Genomic DNA, 13047 nt, shown 5'->3' on the forward strand with positions numbered 1-13047 from the left:
GGACCGACTTTTGGTCCTGAGACACGAACGGAATGATCAAGAAAGAAACATTCCACGAAACGGCTGCTCTGTATTTTGAAGATCGAATACCCCCCCAACCTCACACACACACACACACACACACACACACACACACACACACACCAGCTCTCTCATTAGGCCTCGCTGGTTCCCCCACCCTCCCCAGTCATGTACTTAATCCACTCTAGCTGGAGGGGTGCAGTAATATTTAATGCCGTTTCTCTCTCTCTCTCTCTCTCTCTCTCTCTCTCTCTCTCTCTCTCTCTCTCTCTCTCTCTCTCTCTCTCTCTCTCTCTCTCTCTCTCTCTCTCTCTCTCTCTCTCTCTCTCTCTCTCTGTGGGTGCGGAGCTCCGCTGCGTTTCAATATGCATATTGTAGACTACACACCATGGCATCACTAGGCTGCAGAGACGATAAGCGCAGAGAACGTCCTACTAGGGAAGAGCTCAGTATTCACACACACACACACACGCACACACACACACATTACTGAGAGGGGTGGAGGACAATGGCACAGTGCAAACAGACAGGAGGTACATATCGAGGGGTGAAAGTTAGTGCCCATATAGTAGCAGCATATTGCCTACTAACAGGCATACTGGTGGCTTTGAGCTGCACTCTGTCTATGAAAAATGTGTGTGTGTCTGAGAGAGAGAGTGTGTGTGTGTGTCAGTGTGTGTGTGTGTGTGTGCACCCATGTCTATGAAAAATGTGATATATAAATAAAAATACTACACTTTTTTACTATATTGTCCAAGGAATGCTTGATCTATTTTGTTCCATGCCAGATTGAATGGTTGATGAGTGTGGACCATTCTACCATATGAATAGATGGACATTTTCAGGATATTTGTTTCCAGACAAATTCAAGTTTCAAAAGGCTTGCAACTTCGGCCCTGCTGTCAACAGTCGCTCCATTGAGTTGTCAATATTTCAACTCCTGAAGCGCTTCAGATAGTATGGATTCTGTCTTGACTTTTATAGTGGTTTTGTGTGAAAGTAGTTAGTAGACATAAGACAGGGGAAGAGACAGGGATGAGCTCTCTCTCTCTCTCCCTCTCTCTCGCTCTCTCTCGCTCTCTCTCTCATTTAATTTGGTGGAATTGATTCATTCATGATTAGTGCAACTTTATTGACTTTATTGCAAAGCACTAACAGAAGACTTCTGCATCGTACCAGGTCCACAGTGTTCACTTTTAAGTCATTAGATGTACCGAGACACACAAGAAAATTGGATACACGCATAGACACACACACACAGAGTTCTGAATTACACCACAAACACTCCAACCCTCTTTTAAAGCCCACAGAGCTCCAGAGAATAAGCACTGGGAGAAGAGCTTATTCATCAATGTAGTGCTGTGTATTACAACCTGAAGTGCACAGAACACAGAGCCCTGCATCAGCTCGGCTAAGGCCAAGTGGAATGTGTGTGTGCGCGTGCGTGCGTGCGTGCGTGCGTGCGTGTGTGTGTGTGTGTGTGTGTGTGTGTGTGTGTGTGTGTGTGTGTGTGTGTGTGCGTGCGTGCGTGCGTGGTGCGTGTGTGCGTGTGTGTGTGTGTTAAAGGGAGATAAAAAAAATGGTTGAGGCACAATAGGGGCCCCTGGCTTTAGAGGAGCTAAATAGATTTGGGCTGCGCTTACAATAGCCTTTACTTTGTTGCTGATCCTTAAAAGCACTGCAAAAAGCACACACACTCACTCTCACCTTCTCCCTTCCCACCCCCCTCTCTCACCCACATACACCCCCCCCCCCCCCCGACACACATACATACACACACACACACACACACACACACACACACACACAGCTCCATTGTGTATCTCACCCCTGAATCTGTCCTCCTTTCTCTATTCAGGCTATTATGGGACCTCATATGTCCACAATGCCTCCATCTCCCCCACATCCCACACACACACACTATGTCCCATCCATTCTCCAGGTTGTCCCTGCACAGCCACACAGTGTTTACCTCCAGAGCCCCAACCTCCCCCATTTTCAAACTGGTGGTTATGGATCAACAGACAAGCCGCCTGTGGCAACAAGAGAGACCTTATCTTCTCTATTTTCACCTCTCTGTGTCTGTCTCTTTCTATCTCACTCTCTCTCTCTCTTTCTTACACTCTGTCTCACTCTCTCTCTTTCTCTTCTCTCTCTCACTCTCTCTCTCTGCCTGTCTCTTTGTCTCTTCTCCCTCTCTCTCTCACACTCTCTCTCTACCTCTTTCTCTTTCTCTCTCTCTCTCTCTCTCTACCTCTTTCTTTTTTCTCTCTCTCTCTCTCTCTCCGTCCCCAGTGAGTTTTTCAATTAGGTAATTACTGGCGTGTGAAAGGACGGGATACAGGACACTGAGCGTCGTATTGTGAGAGCACCTGTCCCCCGCAGACAGCAATTACCCCACACACTGCCATCCAGGAGGAGCTTTTGTTCCCCACACACCTCCTTACACACACACCTATACACACACACATGGACGCACGCACACACACACACACACACACACATATATACACACACACACACACACACACAACTACATGTATACACACACACACACACACTCTCTCTCTCTCTCACACACACACACACCTACATGCATACACATACACACACGCACACACATACACACTAAAGTTGATGAGCCTATGGCCACCAAACCTGCTGTGCATTTGGCCATCCAAGTGGCCCTGGAGCAAGCCAATGGCCCCCCTCCAACAGTGCAGACCCACTTAAGTACAGTGTAAATGAGGAGGAATTTCTTACTCATTAATTCAGCGTCCAGGGCAGGCTGTCCTTACCTGAGGATATGGAAGGCAGGTGGGGAGGAGGGGGAAGTCGCGAGTGGTTGCATGCAGATAACATCCTGGGCCTCAGGCATAATAGGGATCTCCTGTTAGAACAGCTCGTGCCTCCATTTCCCTAACTGAATTACCATTCCTTTCATTCAACTGAGATGACAACATTGCGTAGGAGGATGTTGACGAGTACTTCTTTTCTACAGCACAGTGTTTCTTATGCACGCAGTTAAGCCCCACATTATTCATGGTCCCTTGTCAATTGTGTTTTATAGTTCATTTGTGTTTGACCAACAGGTTTCTTTGGCCTGAAAATTATATAAGCACTAGTGAAAAGACAATGCCTTCTGCCTAATACATGAATATGTATAATGTACAATCAAATGGCAACATTTATGTTAACACCATTGTAAGACCTCAATGTACTGGGTATCCATTTAGCGCTATGGGGTATGTAATTTGTCTGAAACTGATGAAAAGGCTCATGCCCCTACCCACAACAACATTACATACCATGCAATGCCACAAGTTCCGGGTGCACATCGGCAATGTCAGACGCCATTCTCCTTATTGTAGGTGAGTATGTCATATTTGCAGCAGTTATTTTCAGGTAGAAGAACTACATTGTGTAGCAGACGCACCCTTGATAGAAACAGTTTCTGCATTTTTTACCAATAAAAAGTGTCACATATTCTGCATTCCTGAAGCCCTATTTCATCATTCACCTATTATAAGCCTTTTCCCCAAAGTTTGCAGGATTAAATTGAGTGACAGTTAGAGCCATAACCTGCTTCCTAACAGTTTGAATTAATTATGAATGCAGGAAGGGCAGCATTTTGAAACTATGCAGTGACCTTTGTCTGACAGGTGTCAACTATGGCTGAATATTTCAGGTTGGAGTACTATTGAATGGCTCAGTCTGACTGCTACCATCATTTCTTAAACACATTTATGCACTGCAGTTGTTTTTTGTAAGGGGCCTATTATCTATCTATCTATCTATCTATCTAAATAATGCTTTGTGAATGTGGAATGTGAAATCTTCCTGTTAATTAAACTAGGGAAAAAATAAATAAACGCCAACTGCCGCCCAGGTGGAGTGGACCAGGTGGCTGGACTCTGACACTGGTCAAAGATGGCTGAGAGCAGCTCCTGGGATCCATCCAGCACCATTTCCTGTGGCCCAAGAATCCTAGACCATGTGGCTGGACTCTGACACTGGTCAAGGCAGCTCTGCACCTGCCTATTGGCCTCAAAGATGGCCGACAGCAGCTCCTGGAATCCGTCCAGTAGCATTTCCTGTGGCCCAAGAATCCTAGACCATGTGGCTGGCTTTAGTGTCTTGTGGACACAGCCTGTGGTCTTCCCTTGGGGAAGTGTGTTGGCGCCCGATCCTGTCATCCTTGCCCACTGAGCGGCTCATTCTCATTCTATCTCTCTCTCTCTCTCCTTCCTCTCTCTCTCTCCTTCCGTCTCTCTCTCTCTCTCTCTCTCCTTCCTGACCACTAAAAGATGGCCAGGTCTTCTGCTTCCCCACTGAATCCCATATTCCCAGCTGACTGGCGCGTGTCCCACCTGGTGAGCTCTGATAGGCAGAGCCCTGGGCTGGGCTGGGGGGGGGGGGGGCAACACCAGTCTCTCTGCCACCTAACCCTGAAAGCAGCTCTCTGACAGGTAGACCAGCAGGTGTGGGTTATCTGTTGTAACTGACTGCAGCATATACAAAGATGTATAATTTCTAAGCATTTCCATCCATAAAAAAAGATAAAGAGAGAATAATTCAATTGTTTGTCCAATTGTTGTTGTGCTTGTTTCTCCAAAAATGACTTAAAGGTGTGTGTGTGAGTGTTCGTTCGGTCTCGGTGTGTGTGAGTGTTCATTCGGTCTTATTGTGTGTGAGTGTTCGTTCGGTTTTAGTGAGTGTGAGTGTTTGTTCGGTCTTAGTGTGTGTGAGTGTTCGTTCGGTCTTAGTGTGTGTGAGTGTTTGTTCGGTCTTAGTGTGTGTGAGTTTTTGTTCGGTCTTAGTGTGTGTGAGTGTTCTTTCGGCCGCTGCCCGCAGGCGAGACCACTCCGCTCCACTCTTCCTGTCTAGATCAGATGCTGTTAGTCCGCTCCGACTGTGTCCTCCATACTAAGTGCTGCCTTCTTTAGTTCTGTCTGATTACAAAGCTCTTTACACACACACACACACACACACACACACACACACACTTCTGCCCTGCTGTCGTAGCAGGGACGCGAGGTCCTTGAGGACTGACTGTTGTAGACGAGAGGAGTGGCTTGTCAGCTTGTAGCACGTAATGGTTGTTCCATACTGTGTGCTACTTTCCCAGCACTGTTTTTCACACCTTCCTTTCACACACACAAACACACACACTCAGAGAGAGAGAGAGAGACAGAGACAGAGAGAGAGAAACACACACTCAGAGAGGAGAGAGAGAGAGAGAGTGAGAGAGAGAAACACACACACACACACACACACTGTAGAGGCTGACCACTGCAGACATGAATAGGATTGTTCTTCATACTGTGTGCCTTCCTAGTGTTTTTGATCACACACACACACACACACACACACACCTCTGTCTGCCTGCTGGTACAGAGACTGTGTAATTGACTCACACAAGTTTTAAGCTGCAGTTGGCAAGATTTTTTTGATTATATTTACTGAAACCAACACTATGCTCCGACAGAACAACATAAATCAGCCGGTTTTAGAAAAAAACCCGCACTTCTACCTCCACCTAGAGCCTGTTATTCACAGCTCCCAGTTCTTCTGGTCCAATCAGAGCAGGGCTGTATGAGATCTGACTGTCAGTCTGGTGCAGTCTGGTGCGCACTGATGAGCACAAACTCGATGAAAGGGTGCTCGGTGGTAGTGGGGGAGGGGCATGAGAGTTGTAAACATTCAACATTTTGGCTAAGTCCCCTCAATCTATCAGACTTGCCTTACTGCAGCTTTAAAAGTGACCACTGCCGGCATGTATGCCACTCACTCACTGACCCATTGTGCAGAATCATAGTCACGGTAGCATAGCACGGCCTCCTTTTCATTATCCCTCTTCAGTATTCCGTCTGGATGCATGCTGGGTAGTAGCTTGGGAGTGGTGGAGCGGTGGCAGCATAGTGGTTAAGGAGCTGGGTTAGTATACAGTAGCCAGAAAAGTTGTGGGTTCAATTCCCGGCTTCCACCGTTGTGGCCTTGAGCAATACCTCGAGTTGCTCAGGGGACAATGGCCTATGTAATTGACATATGTAAGTCGCTTTGAATAAAAAGCATCTGATAATGTTAATACATGTAACCAGAGGATACGTTGACCACCACATCATGTGCATGGTGGAGCAGTGTTAATATCTGGTCACCCACTGCCTGGTCACCCACTGCCTGGGCACTAACCGTCTGGTCACTCACTGTCTGGTCACCCACTGCCTGGGCACTAACCGTCTGGTCACCCACCATTTGGTCACCCACTGCCTGGCCATTGATCGGCCCAAGTTTGATTTCTCAACCTGCTGTTGTGAGTCCGTGTCGCTTTGGGTAAAGGAGTGTGCTAAATACCAGTCAACTTTAACATTACGAATCCTGCTGTTATTTTTACTGGGGTAAGTTTTTAGCTATATGTTTTAGAGCACTTTAGTAGAAATAGAGTTAGAACTAGAAGATTTTTCTGAGAATATCAGGACATGGTGCATGATGTGTGACGATGGTATTGATGATGACGAAAAAGAAAGGAGAAGTAGAAGGGAAAGATGAGGAAGACAGATGATGTGAATATGTGTGTGTGTGAGTGTGTGTGTGTGTGTGTGTGTGTGTGTGTGTGTTTTAAGTGTGGGTGTACAACTGTATTTGAAAACCATGCTTACCATTTTTAATAAAGAAGTTTTCCTGTGGTCTTTGGAGTCTGGGAGTGTGTGTGTGGTTTTAAGTGTGGGTGTATTTGACAACCTTACCATTTTTAATAAAGAAGTTTTCCTGTGGTCTTTGGAGTCTGGGAGTGTGTGTGTGTGTGTGTGTGTGTGTGTGTGTGTGTGTGTGTGTGTGTGTGTGTTGGAGCACCAGCGACTTGAGGACCTCGGGGAGAGGAGAGGAGAGGAGAGTGTGTGCTGACGAGAGACGTGCTTTGATCTCACGGGACACTCCAGTCCTGTCCTGTCCTGTCCTCAGTCTGACAGGTTATATAAGCACACAGCACAGGGTACCACAGGAGCTGCGCCTCACATGCCTCTACAGTATGAGGAGAGAGGAGGAGGAAAGAAGAGGAGGAAGGAGAGGAGGAGAGAAGAAGAGGTGGAGGAAAGAGGGGAGTAGAGATGAAAGGAGAAATGAGGAGAGGAGGACAGGAGAGGAGGGGGGAGGAGGAGAGAAAAAAGGAGAGGTGGAGTAAGGAGGAGAAGAAAGCAGAAGAGAAAGGAATGGAGGAGAGGAGAAGAGGTGGAGGAAAGAGGGGAAGAAAGAAGAGGAGTGGTGATTAAAGGAGAGGAGAAAAGAAGAGAGGAGAGGAATGGAGAGGAGGGTGGAGGAGAGAAAAGAGAAGAGGTGGAGTAAAGAGGAGAGGAAAGAATAGGAGTAGAGATCAAAGGAGAGGAGAGAAGAGGAATGGAGAGGAGGTAGTGAACAGAGAGAGAGAAGTGAGCTTAAAGTAGCAGTGAGAGGAGAGAGATATTTAGCTCATCTACAAAAACACACTATCTGCATTTACGTCAAAAGGTATGAGAAGATATGAACACCGCAAACTAGCTGTGTGATCCCAATTACAGTAACCAAGGTGACACATTGGAAGCTCATTTTAATGCAATTCAACTTTAAGCATAGTGGAGCCTGAATGGTTGATGAGGCATTTACGTTAGTTTCACAAAAAAGAGGGAGAGAGAGAGGAGTAGATGATCTGCCTTTAATACATGGAAAATCACTTGTTGTTGAGCCAAGACTTCTGATTAGCTGCTTCAAAGTGGACAGATGCAGATATGATTTTTAGCTAAGACATCTTCTTAATGTTCCTCAAAGCAACGTTGAGTTAAATCCTCTTCAGCATCACAACTCATTTCAGGAAAAGCATTTGCAGACACTGCAGTTTCCCCCTAATGATAACTCAATCCGATTTATAATTATAAAACATTTCAGGGCAGACCCTCCATTACAGCGATATGTGTGTGTTGGTCCGTGTGACAGATTTAGAATCTAAAAGATGAAAGCATATCAAAACACAAATCAATCCGCATCGCCTGCCGAAGAGGGTGCCTCGAGTCGTGCAGATATTTGCGTGTTGAACTGCATGTGACGGAAGGCCTGAGTCGTCAGAAGTGCATGTTTTGCAAGGCTGAGAGGCTTTTAACTTGCCGTTTGGCATCATGTGTGGGACATAAAGCTGATGGTGGCTAAACGGCAGAGGCGCGTCGGCTGATGACTAGCACAACGGGGCCAGTTGCATGGCGCGTTGGCTAATGACTAGCACAACGGGGCCCGTGGCACGGTGGGAGCATTCGCATCATGCAGAGAAGTGCTGTGTTCGCAAAGTGGCTAATGCATTCTAGGGTTCTAGTCAGCTTAACACACACACACACACACACACACACACACGCACACACACACACATTATAAAGTAATGCAGCATATGTTGAAAGAGATACATGCAGGCAGGGTTGGGGCCTTGCAGCTTAACACACACACACACACACACACACATACACTCTATAAGGTAATGCAGCATATGTTAAAAGAGATACATGCAGTGCAGGCTTACATGCTACACACAGAGAAACACACACACACACACACACACACACACACATACACACACACAGCAGTGCTGATGGAATGTGGTAATTAAACTGTCACTTCAGGATGAGGGAGATTCCCATCGACGGCATGGGTCCTTCGACGTTATGGAATGCTAGTCGTTCACAGATAGCACCCGAATGACTTAATTTACTCACACACACACACACACACACACACACTCTCTCTCTCTCTCTCATCTGATCTAGCAGTGTGACCTGAGCATCTCCAGGAGAAATAAACAAATGTACAAACACACACACACACACACACTTGATACTCCTCATGTTGGGCACAAACCTTTGGCATTCACTCCACTGGTAGGACATGACATCCAAAGAGGTTTGGAAGAGATGGGATGTAGATGAATTGAATATAAGGACAAATAGACAAATGTCTTGTTTAGAGTGCAATCTCTCTCTCTCTCCCTCTTCTTCCCTCTTTCTCACTCTCTCTCTCCCATCTGTTTATGAATATGCTTTTAAACCAGGATAGTATGTCTGTCTGTGTGTGTGCGTGCCTCTGTGTGTGTGTGTGTGTGTCTGTATGTATGTCTTTGTCTGTGTTTGTGTGTGTGCATTTACAAAATACAGAGTGTGATTGTTTTTTTTTTTTAAAAAGACAGGGGAGACAGTCTTGTTATGTATAGCCTGGCTACTATCACCTTCCTAATTGCACCTCTCAGTAACCCATCTTAATTTTGCCAGCCCAGTTCCCTAGGGACTCACACAGCCGTTGCTCTACAGCGCCGGCAAATTACCAGACAATGACTCCAGACCTGTGTCCACCTAATGACTGAAATGAAGTGTCATAGCGGAAAGATTAGTTATCTGCGATCACTGTATAATATTGATGGGTTTCCCCATTAGCAGCTTATGGGCCGGTGATACATGTTAGTCAACTGAATTGTATAGTAGGTGCAGCTATAGCCTGCAGTATGGAGATCAATGAAATCCATTCGCTTGCCGTTTACGAATGGTAATCACCGGAATTGGTCCCACTCCTCCGCCTGTGGTTGTTTTACTCGTTCAACGTGGCCTTTGTCTGGTTTTGTATTGTATTTATTTTGCTCGTTCAATGTGGCCTTTGTCTGGTTTTGTACTGTATTTATTTTGCTCGTTCAATGTGGCCTTTGTCTGGTTTTGTACTGTATTTCTCTCTTCATAGTCTCTTTCCTATCCCATAATGTGTTTCTGTTTTGTCTCTTTACATATACAAATTCAAATTCCTCGTTTTCTTCGATATTGTGTTCGTTTTGTTTTGTCTCTCCAAATTCATCCATTCCTCATTTTGCTCAATGTTGTGTTGAGTGTTGAGTGTTGCCTAGGTCCGTATTCGTAGATTCCTTCCTGTTCCATTCCCTCCAGCATCCTCTGCTCTCTTTGTCTTCTCAACTGGAGATGCTGCCTCAGCATCAGGACCGGCAGCAGCTGCAGCAGCAGTCGCCATGGCGGCCTCTCGCTCTGTCTCTGTGCGTCGCTACATTTAATTATGCATGAATCAGAAACAATAGAGCCATAATTGATAGAGCCACTTCTGATGGGTGATAAACGAGTGCAAGGCTCTCTCCTTTTCTCTCTCTCTGTCTCTCCCTCTATCGACCTTGGCAGAGACAAGAGACACAATGGCCGCCTTTAGCGCCACCTCGTTGTCTCGTTTCGTTTTACGATTGTCCTGGCCGAGCCGAGATAACAGGCGAATTTTGTTTGTATTTCTTTCTTTTGTTTGTATGTTATCACAGCTGCGATGGAGGACGTCCAGACAAAAGGGGCCCAGGTAATCGGCAAATTAGCGGCTGTGAGCGATTGGCCTTGTTTACATGTGTGTGTGATTTGGCAAAGCTCATCCCCTTATGACTGAGCTCCTAATTGCAATGGAGAATGTGGAGACAAAATGTTTAATTGTATAAGCTGGTCTGCTCCAGTTTTGTGTATGTGTGTGTGTGTGTGTGTGTGTGTATGTATGTGTGTGTATGTACTGTATGTGTGTGTGTGTTTGGCTGTTCCTTTGTGATTAGTTTGTGATCTTCTAAGGATTCGTTTCATAGCTACGAACACTGGAAATCATTAGGCCTGTTAACACCAAATCTGTGCCCATCTCTGTCTAGAGATAGAATCAATCTGAGAAGCTGCATTATAAATCACTAGAAAATGGGTTTTCACAGAGTACAATCAGAGAAAACTCTTTTCAGCCATTACTGCATTTGAAAACGAAAACTAAAAACAGAGGGACCTGCTGATCTGCATGAGTGCATCCCCTACGGCAGTATGCGTGTGTGTGTGTGTGTCTGCGCGGCAGTAGCGATCTGCTCCGGATTGCCAGGTTGGGACTAATCAGAGTCTGATTCAGTGTGGTCCACCTAAGATGAGATGACCAATGCCATCTCCCATCAGCATGGATATTTAAGGATACTTACTTACCATAGCTATTTTCTTGTCTAGTTAGAGCTGCTGGTGGATCTTTAGGTGAAGTTATGCTGTCTCTCCTTTGAAGTCTCTCCTTTGAAGCGCATCATTGTAAATAGAACTCTGTTCCTGATTTTTCCTTCCATTGGTCTGACTAGGTCTTTATTCATCTGTGGTATCAAAACTACCATCAAAAGGGACCATCAAAATGATGCCGTTCAATGTTTGATTTGTCTCACTGACCTCTATGGACAATTGTCTACAAAATAGCCTTGTAGATAGTAAAGAAATTCAATAGAGTAGTACCAGTTTGGGGTGCATTTCCCAAAACCATAGTTGCTAACCTGTTAGCAATTTAGTTGGTTGGCAATGGGAAATTGCATTGCAACAAACAAAGTTGCTAACTTAGTTAGCAACTATGGTTTTGGGAAATGCGCCCCTGCTCTGGAGTTTTCATGCCTGCTCCTCCGTTATGTGTTTCTGGTCTGAAGGATTTGTGTCATATCTTCATCATTTCTGTCACTGTAAATCATCAGACAACAGATCTGGTCTAAATCTGTGCAGTCGGAGACAAATCCACCAAAATCACCTCAGAGGGTTTCTTTTTTCTATTATTGTGATAAAAGTGTGAGAGTGATAAAATCAGGAATTAGCCTTCACGTAGCATCAAAGCTCAATCATAGCTTAAGAATTAATGAATGAACATGGACTTCAACCATACACACACACACACACAGACACACACACACACACACACGCACACGCACACGCACACGCACACACACACACATACCTACACACTTGCGCGCACACACACACACACACACACATACACAGAGCAATTATGATCAGATAATGTTCAGTCAATATTGCATTTGCAGCAATAAACTGAGACCAAAGGGGCCCTGGTAATCAAAACATTAGCCACTGTGATGGATTATCACAGTTAAATATATTTGATTTGGAAAAAGAAATCCCAGATGATTTAGTTCATAATTGCAATGGAGAATGAAGGGAAATATATAATAATATAAGGAAAAGGAAAATATTCCATTGCACCCGTTCTCAATTCTTTTCTAATTGTGTGTGTGTGTGTGTCGTCTTTGTCCCACTGAGAGCTTGTGATCTTCTAAGGATGTTTTTTCCCCATTTATCCCAGTTATCAGTTGAATTCAGTAGAGATCTAGGCCTTGTCAGAGTGGTATCCATTCCATCAGCTACTGTCAGAGATGTTCACTTTTATGTGTCATCACAAATAAGCAGTAATTTATCCTTAAATTAATAAATGACCCCCTCCTCCTGCCATGCACACACACACACACACACACACACACACACACACACACACACACACACACAAAAACACACACACACACACACACACACACACACACACACACACACAAACCCACACAAACACACACACACACTCCCCACTGCAATGTTGATCAGAGTAGTCATAGATGGAAAATGCAAATGTGTTGTCTGTGATATGAACTCCACAGAGAGCTTACCCCCCTCTCTGTGGTGTTTAAAATCCCATGTGACGGATAGTCTCTCGTTTAAAAGTGTGACTCCATCTCTCTCTCTCTGTCTCTCTTTGTCTATCTCTGTCTCTCTCTCTTACTCTCTGGAAATTGCACTTGACAGTCGCTGTCGTTAATCGTGGCTAGCCGTCACCCGAGGCTGAAGAGCTGTCCTTCAAAACCATCTGTCTGCTGTTTTCAGGAACTAATTAATGTGTCCTTGAATGCCTGCATGCATGTGTGCATGCATGGGTTGGTGTGTGTGTGTGTGTGTGTGTGTGTGTGTGTGTGTGTGTGGTTGGGGGGCTTGTTGTCACTTTGGTTCGTTCGCTCGTGGGGGGGAGTCATACAACGTTCTGACAGATGCAGGGGAGTCTGATGGCTGTCACTGCACAACGAGTACTCTCAGCGGGGCTGGGGGGATCTACAGTGGGTGTATGGATTTGGACATTTCAGGGGAGTGATGTGTCTAAAGCTCTGATTCTCTCTTGATCATGATACAAGTGGCCTTGGATGCGTGGGGG

This window comes from Alosa sapidissima, chromosome 22 (assembly GCF_018492685.1).
Source record: "Alosa sapidissima isolate fAloSap1 chromosome 22, fAloSap1.pri, whole genome shotgun sequence".
Classification (NCBI taxonomy): Eukaryota; Metazoa; Chordata; class Actinopteri; order Clupeiformes; family Clupeidae; genus Alosa; species Alosa sapidissima.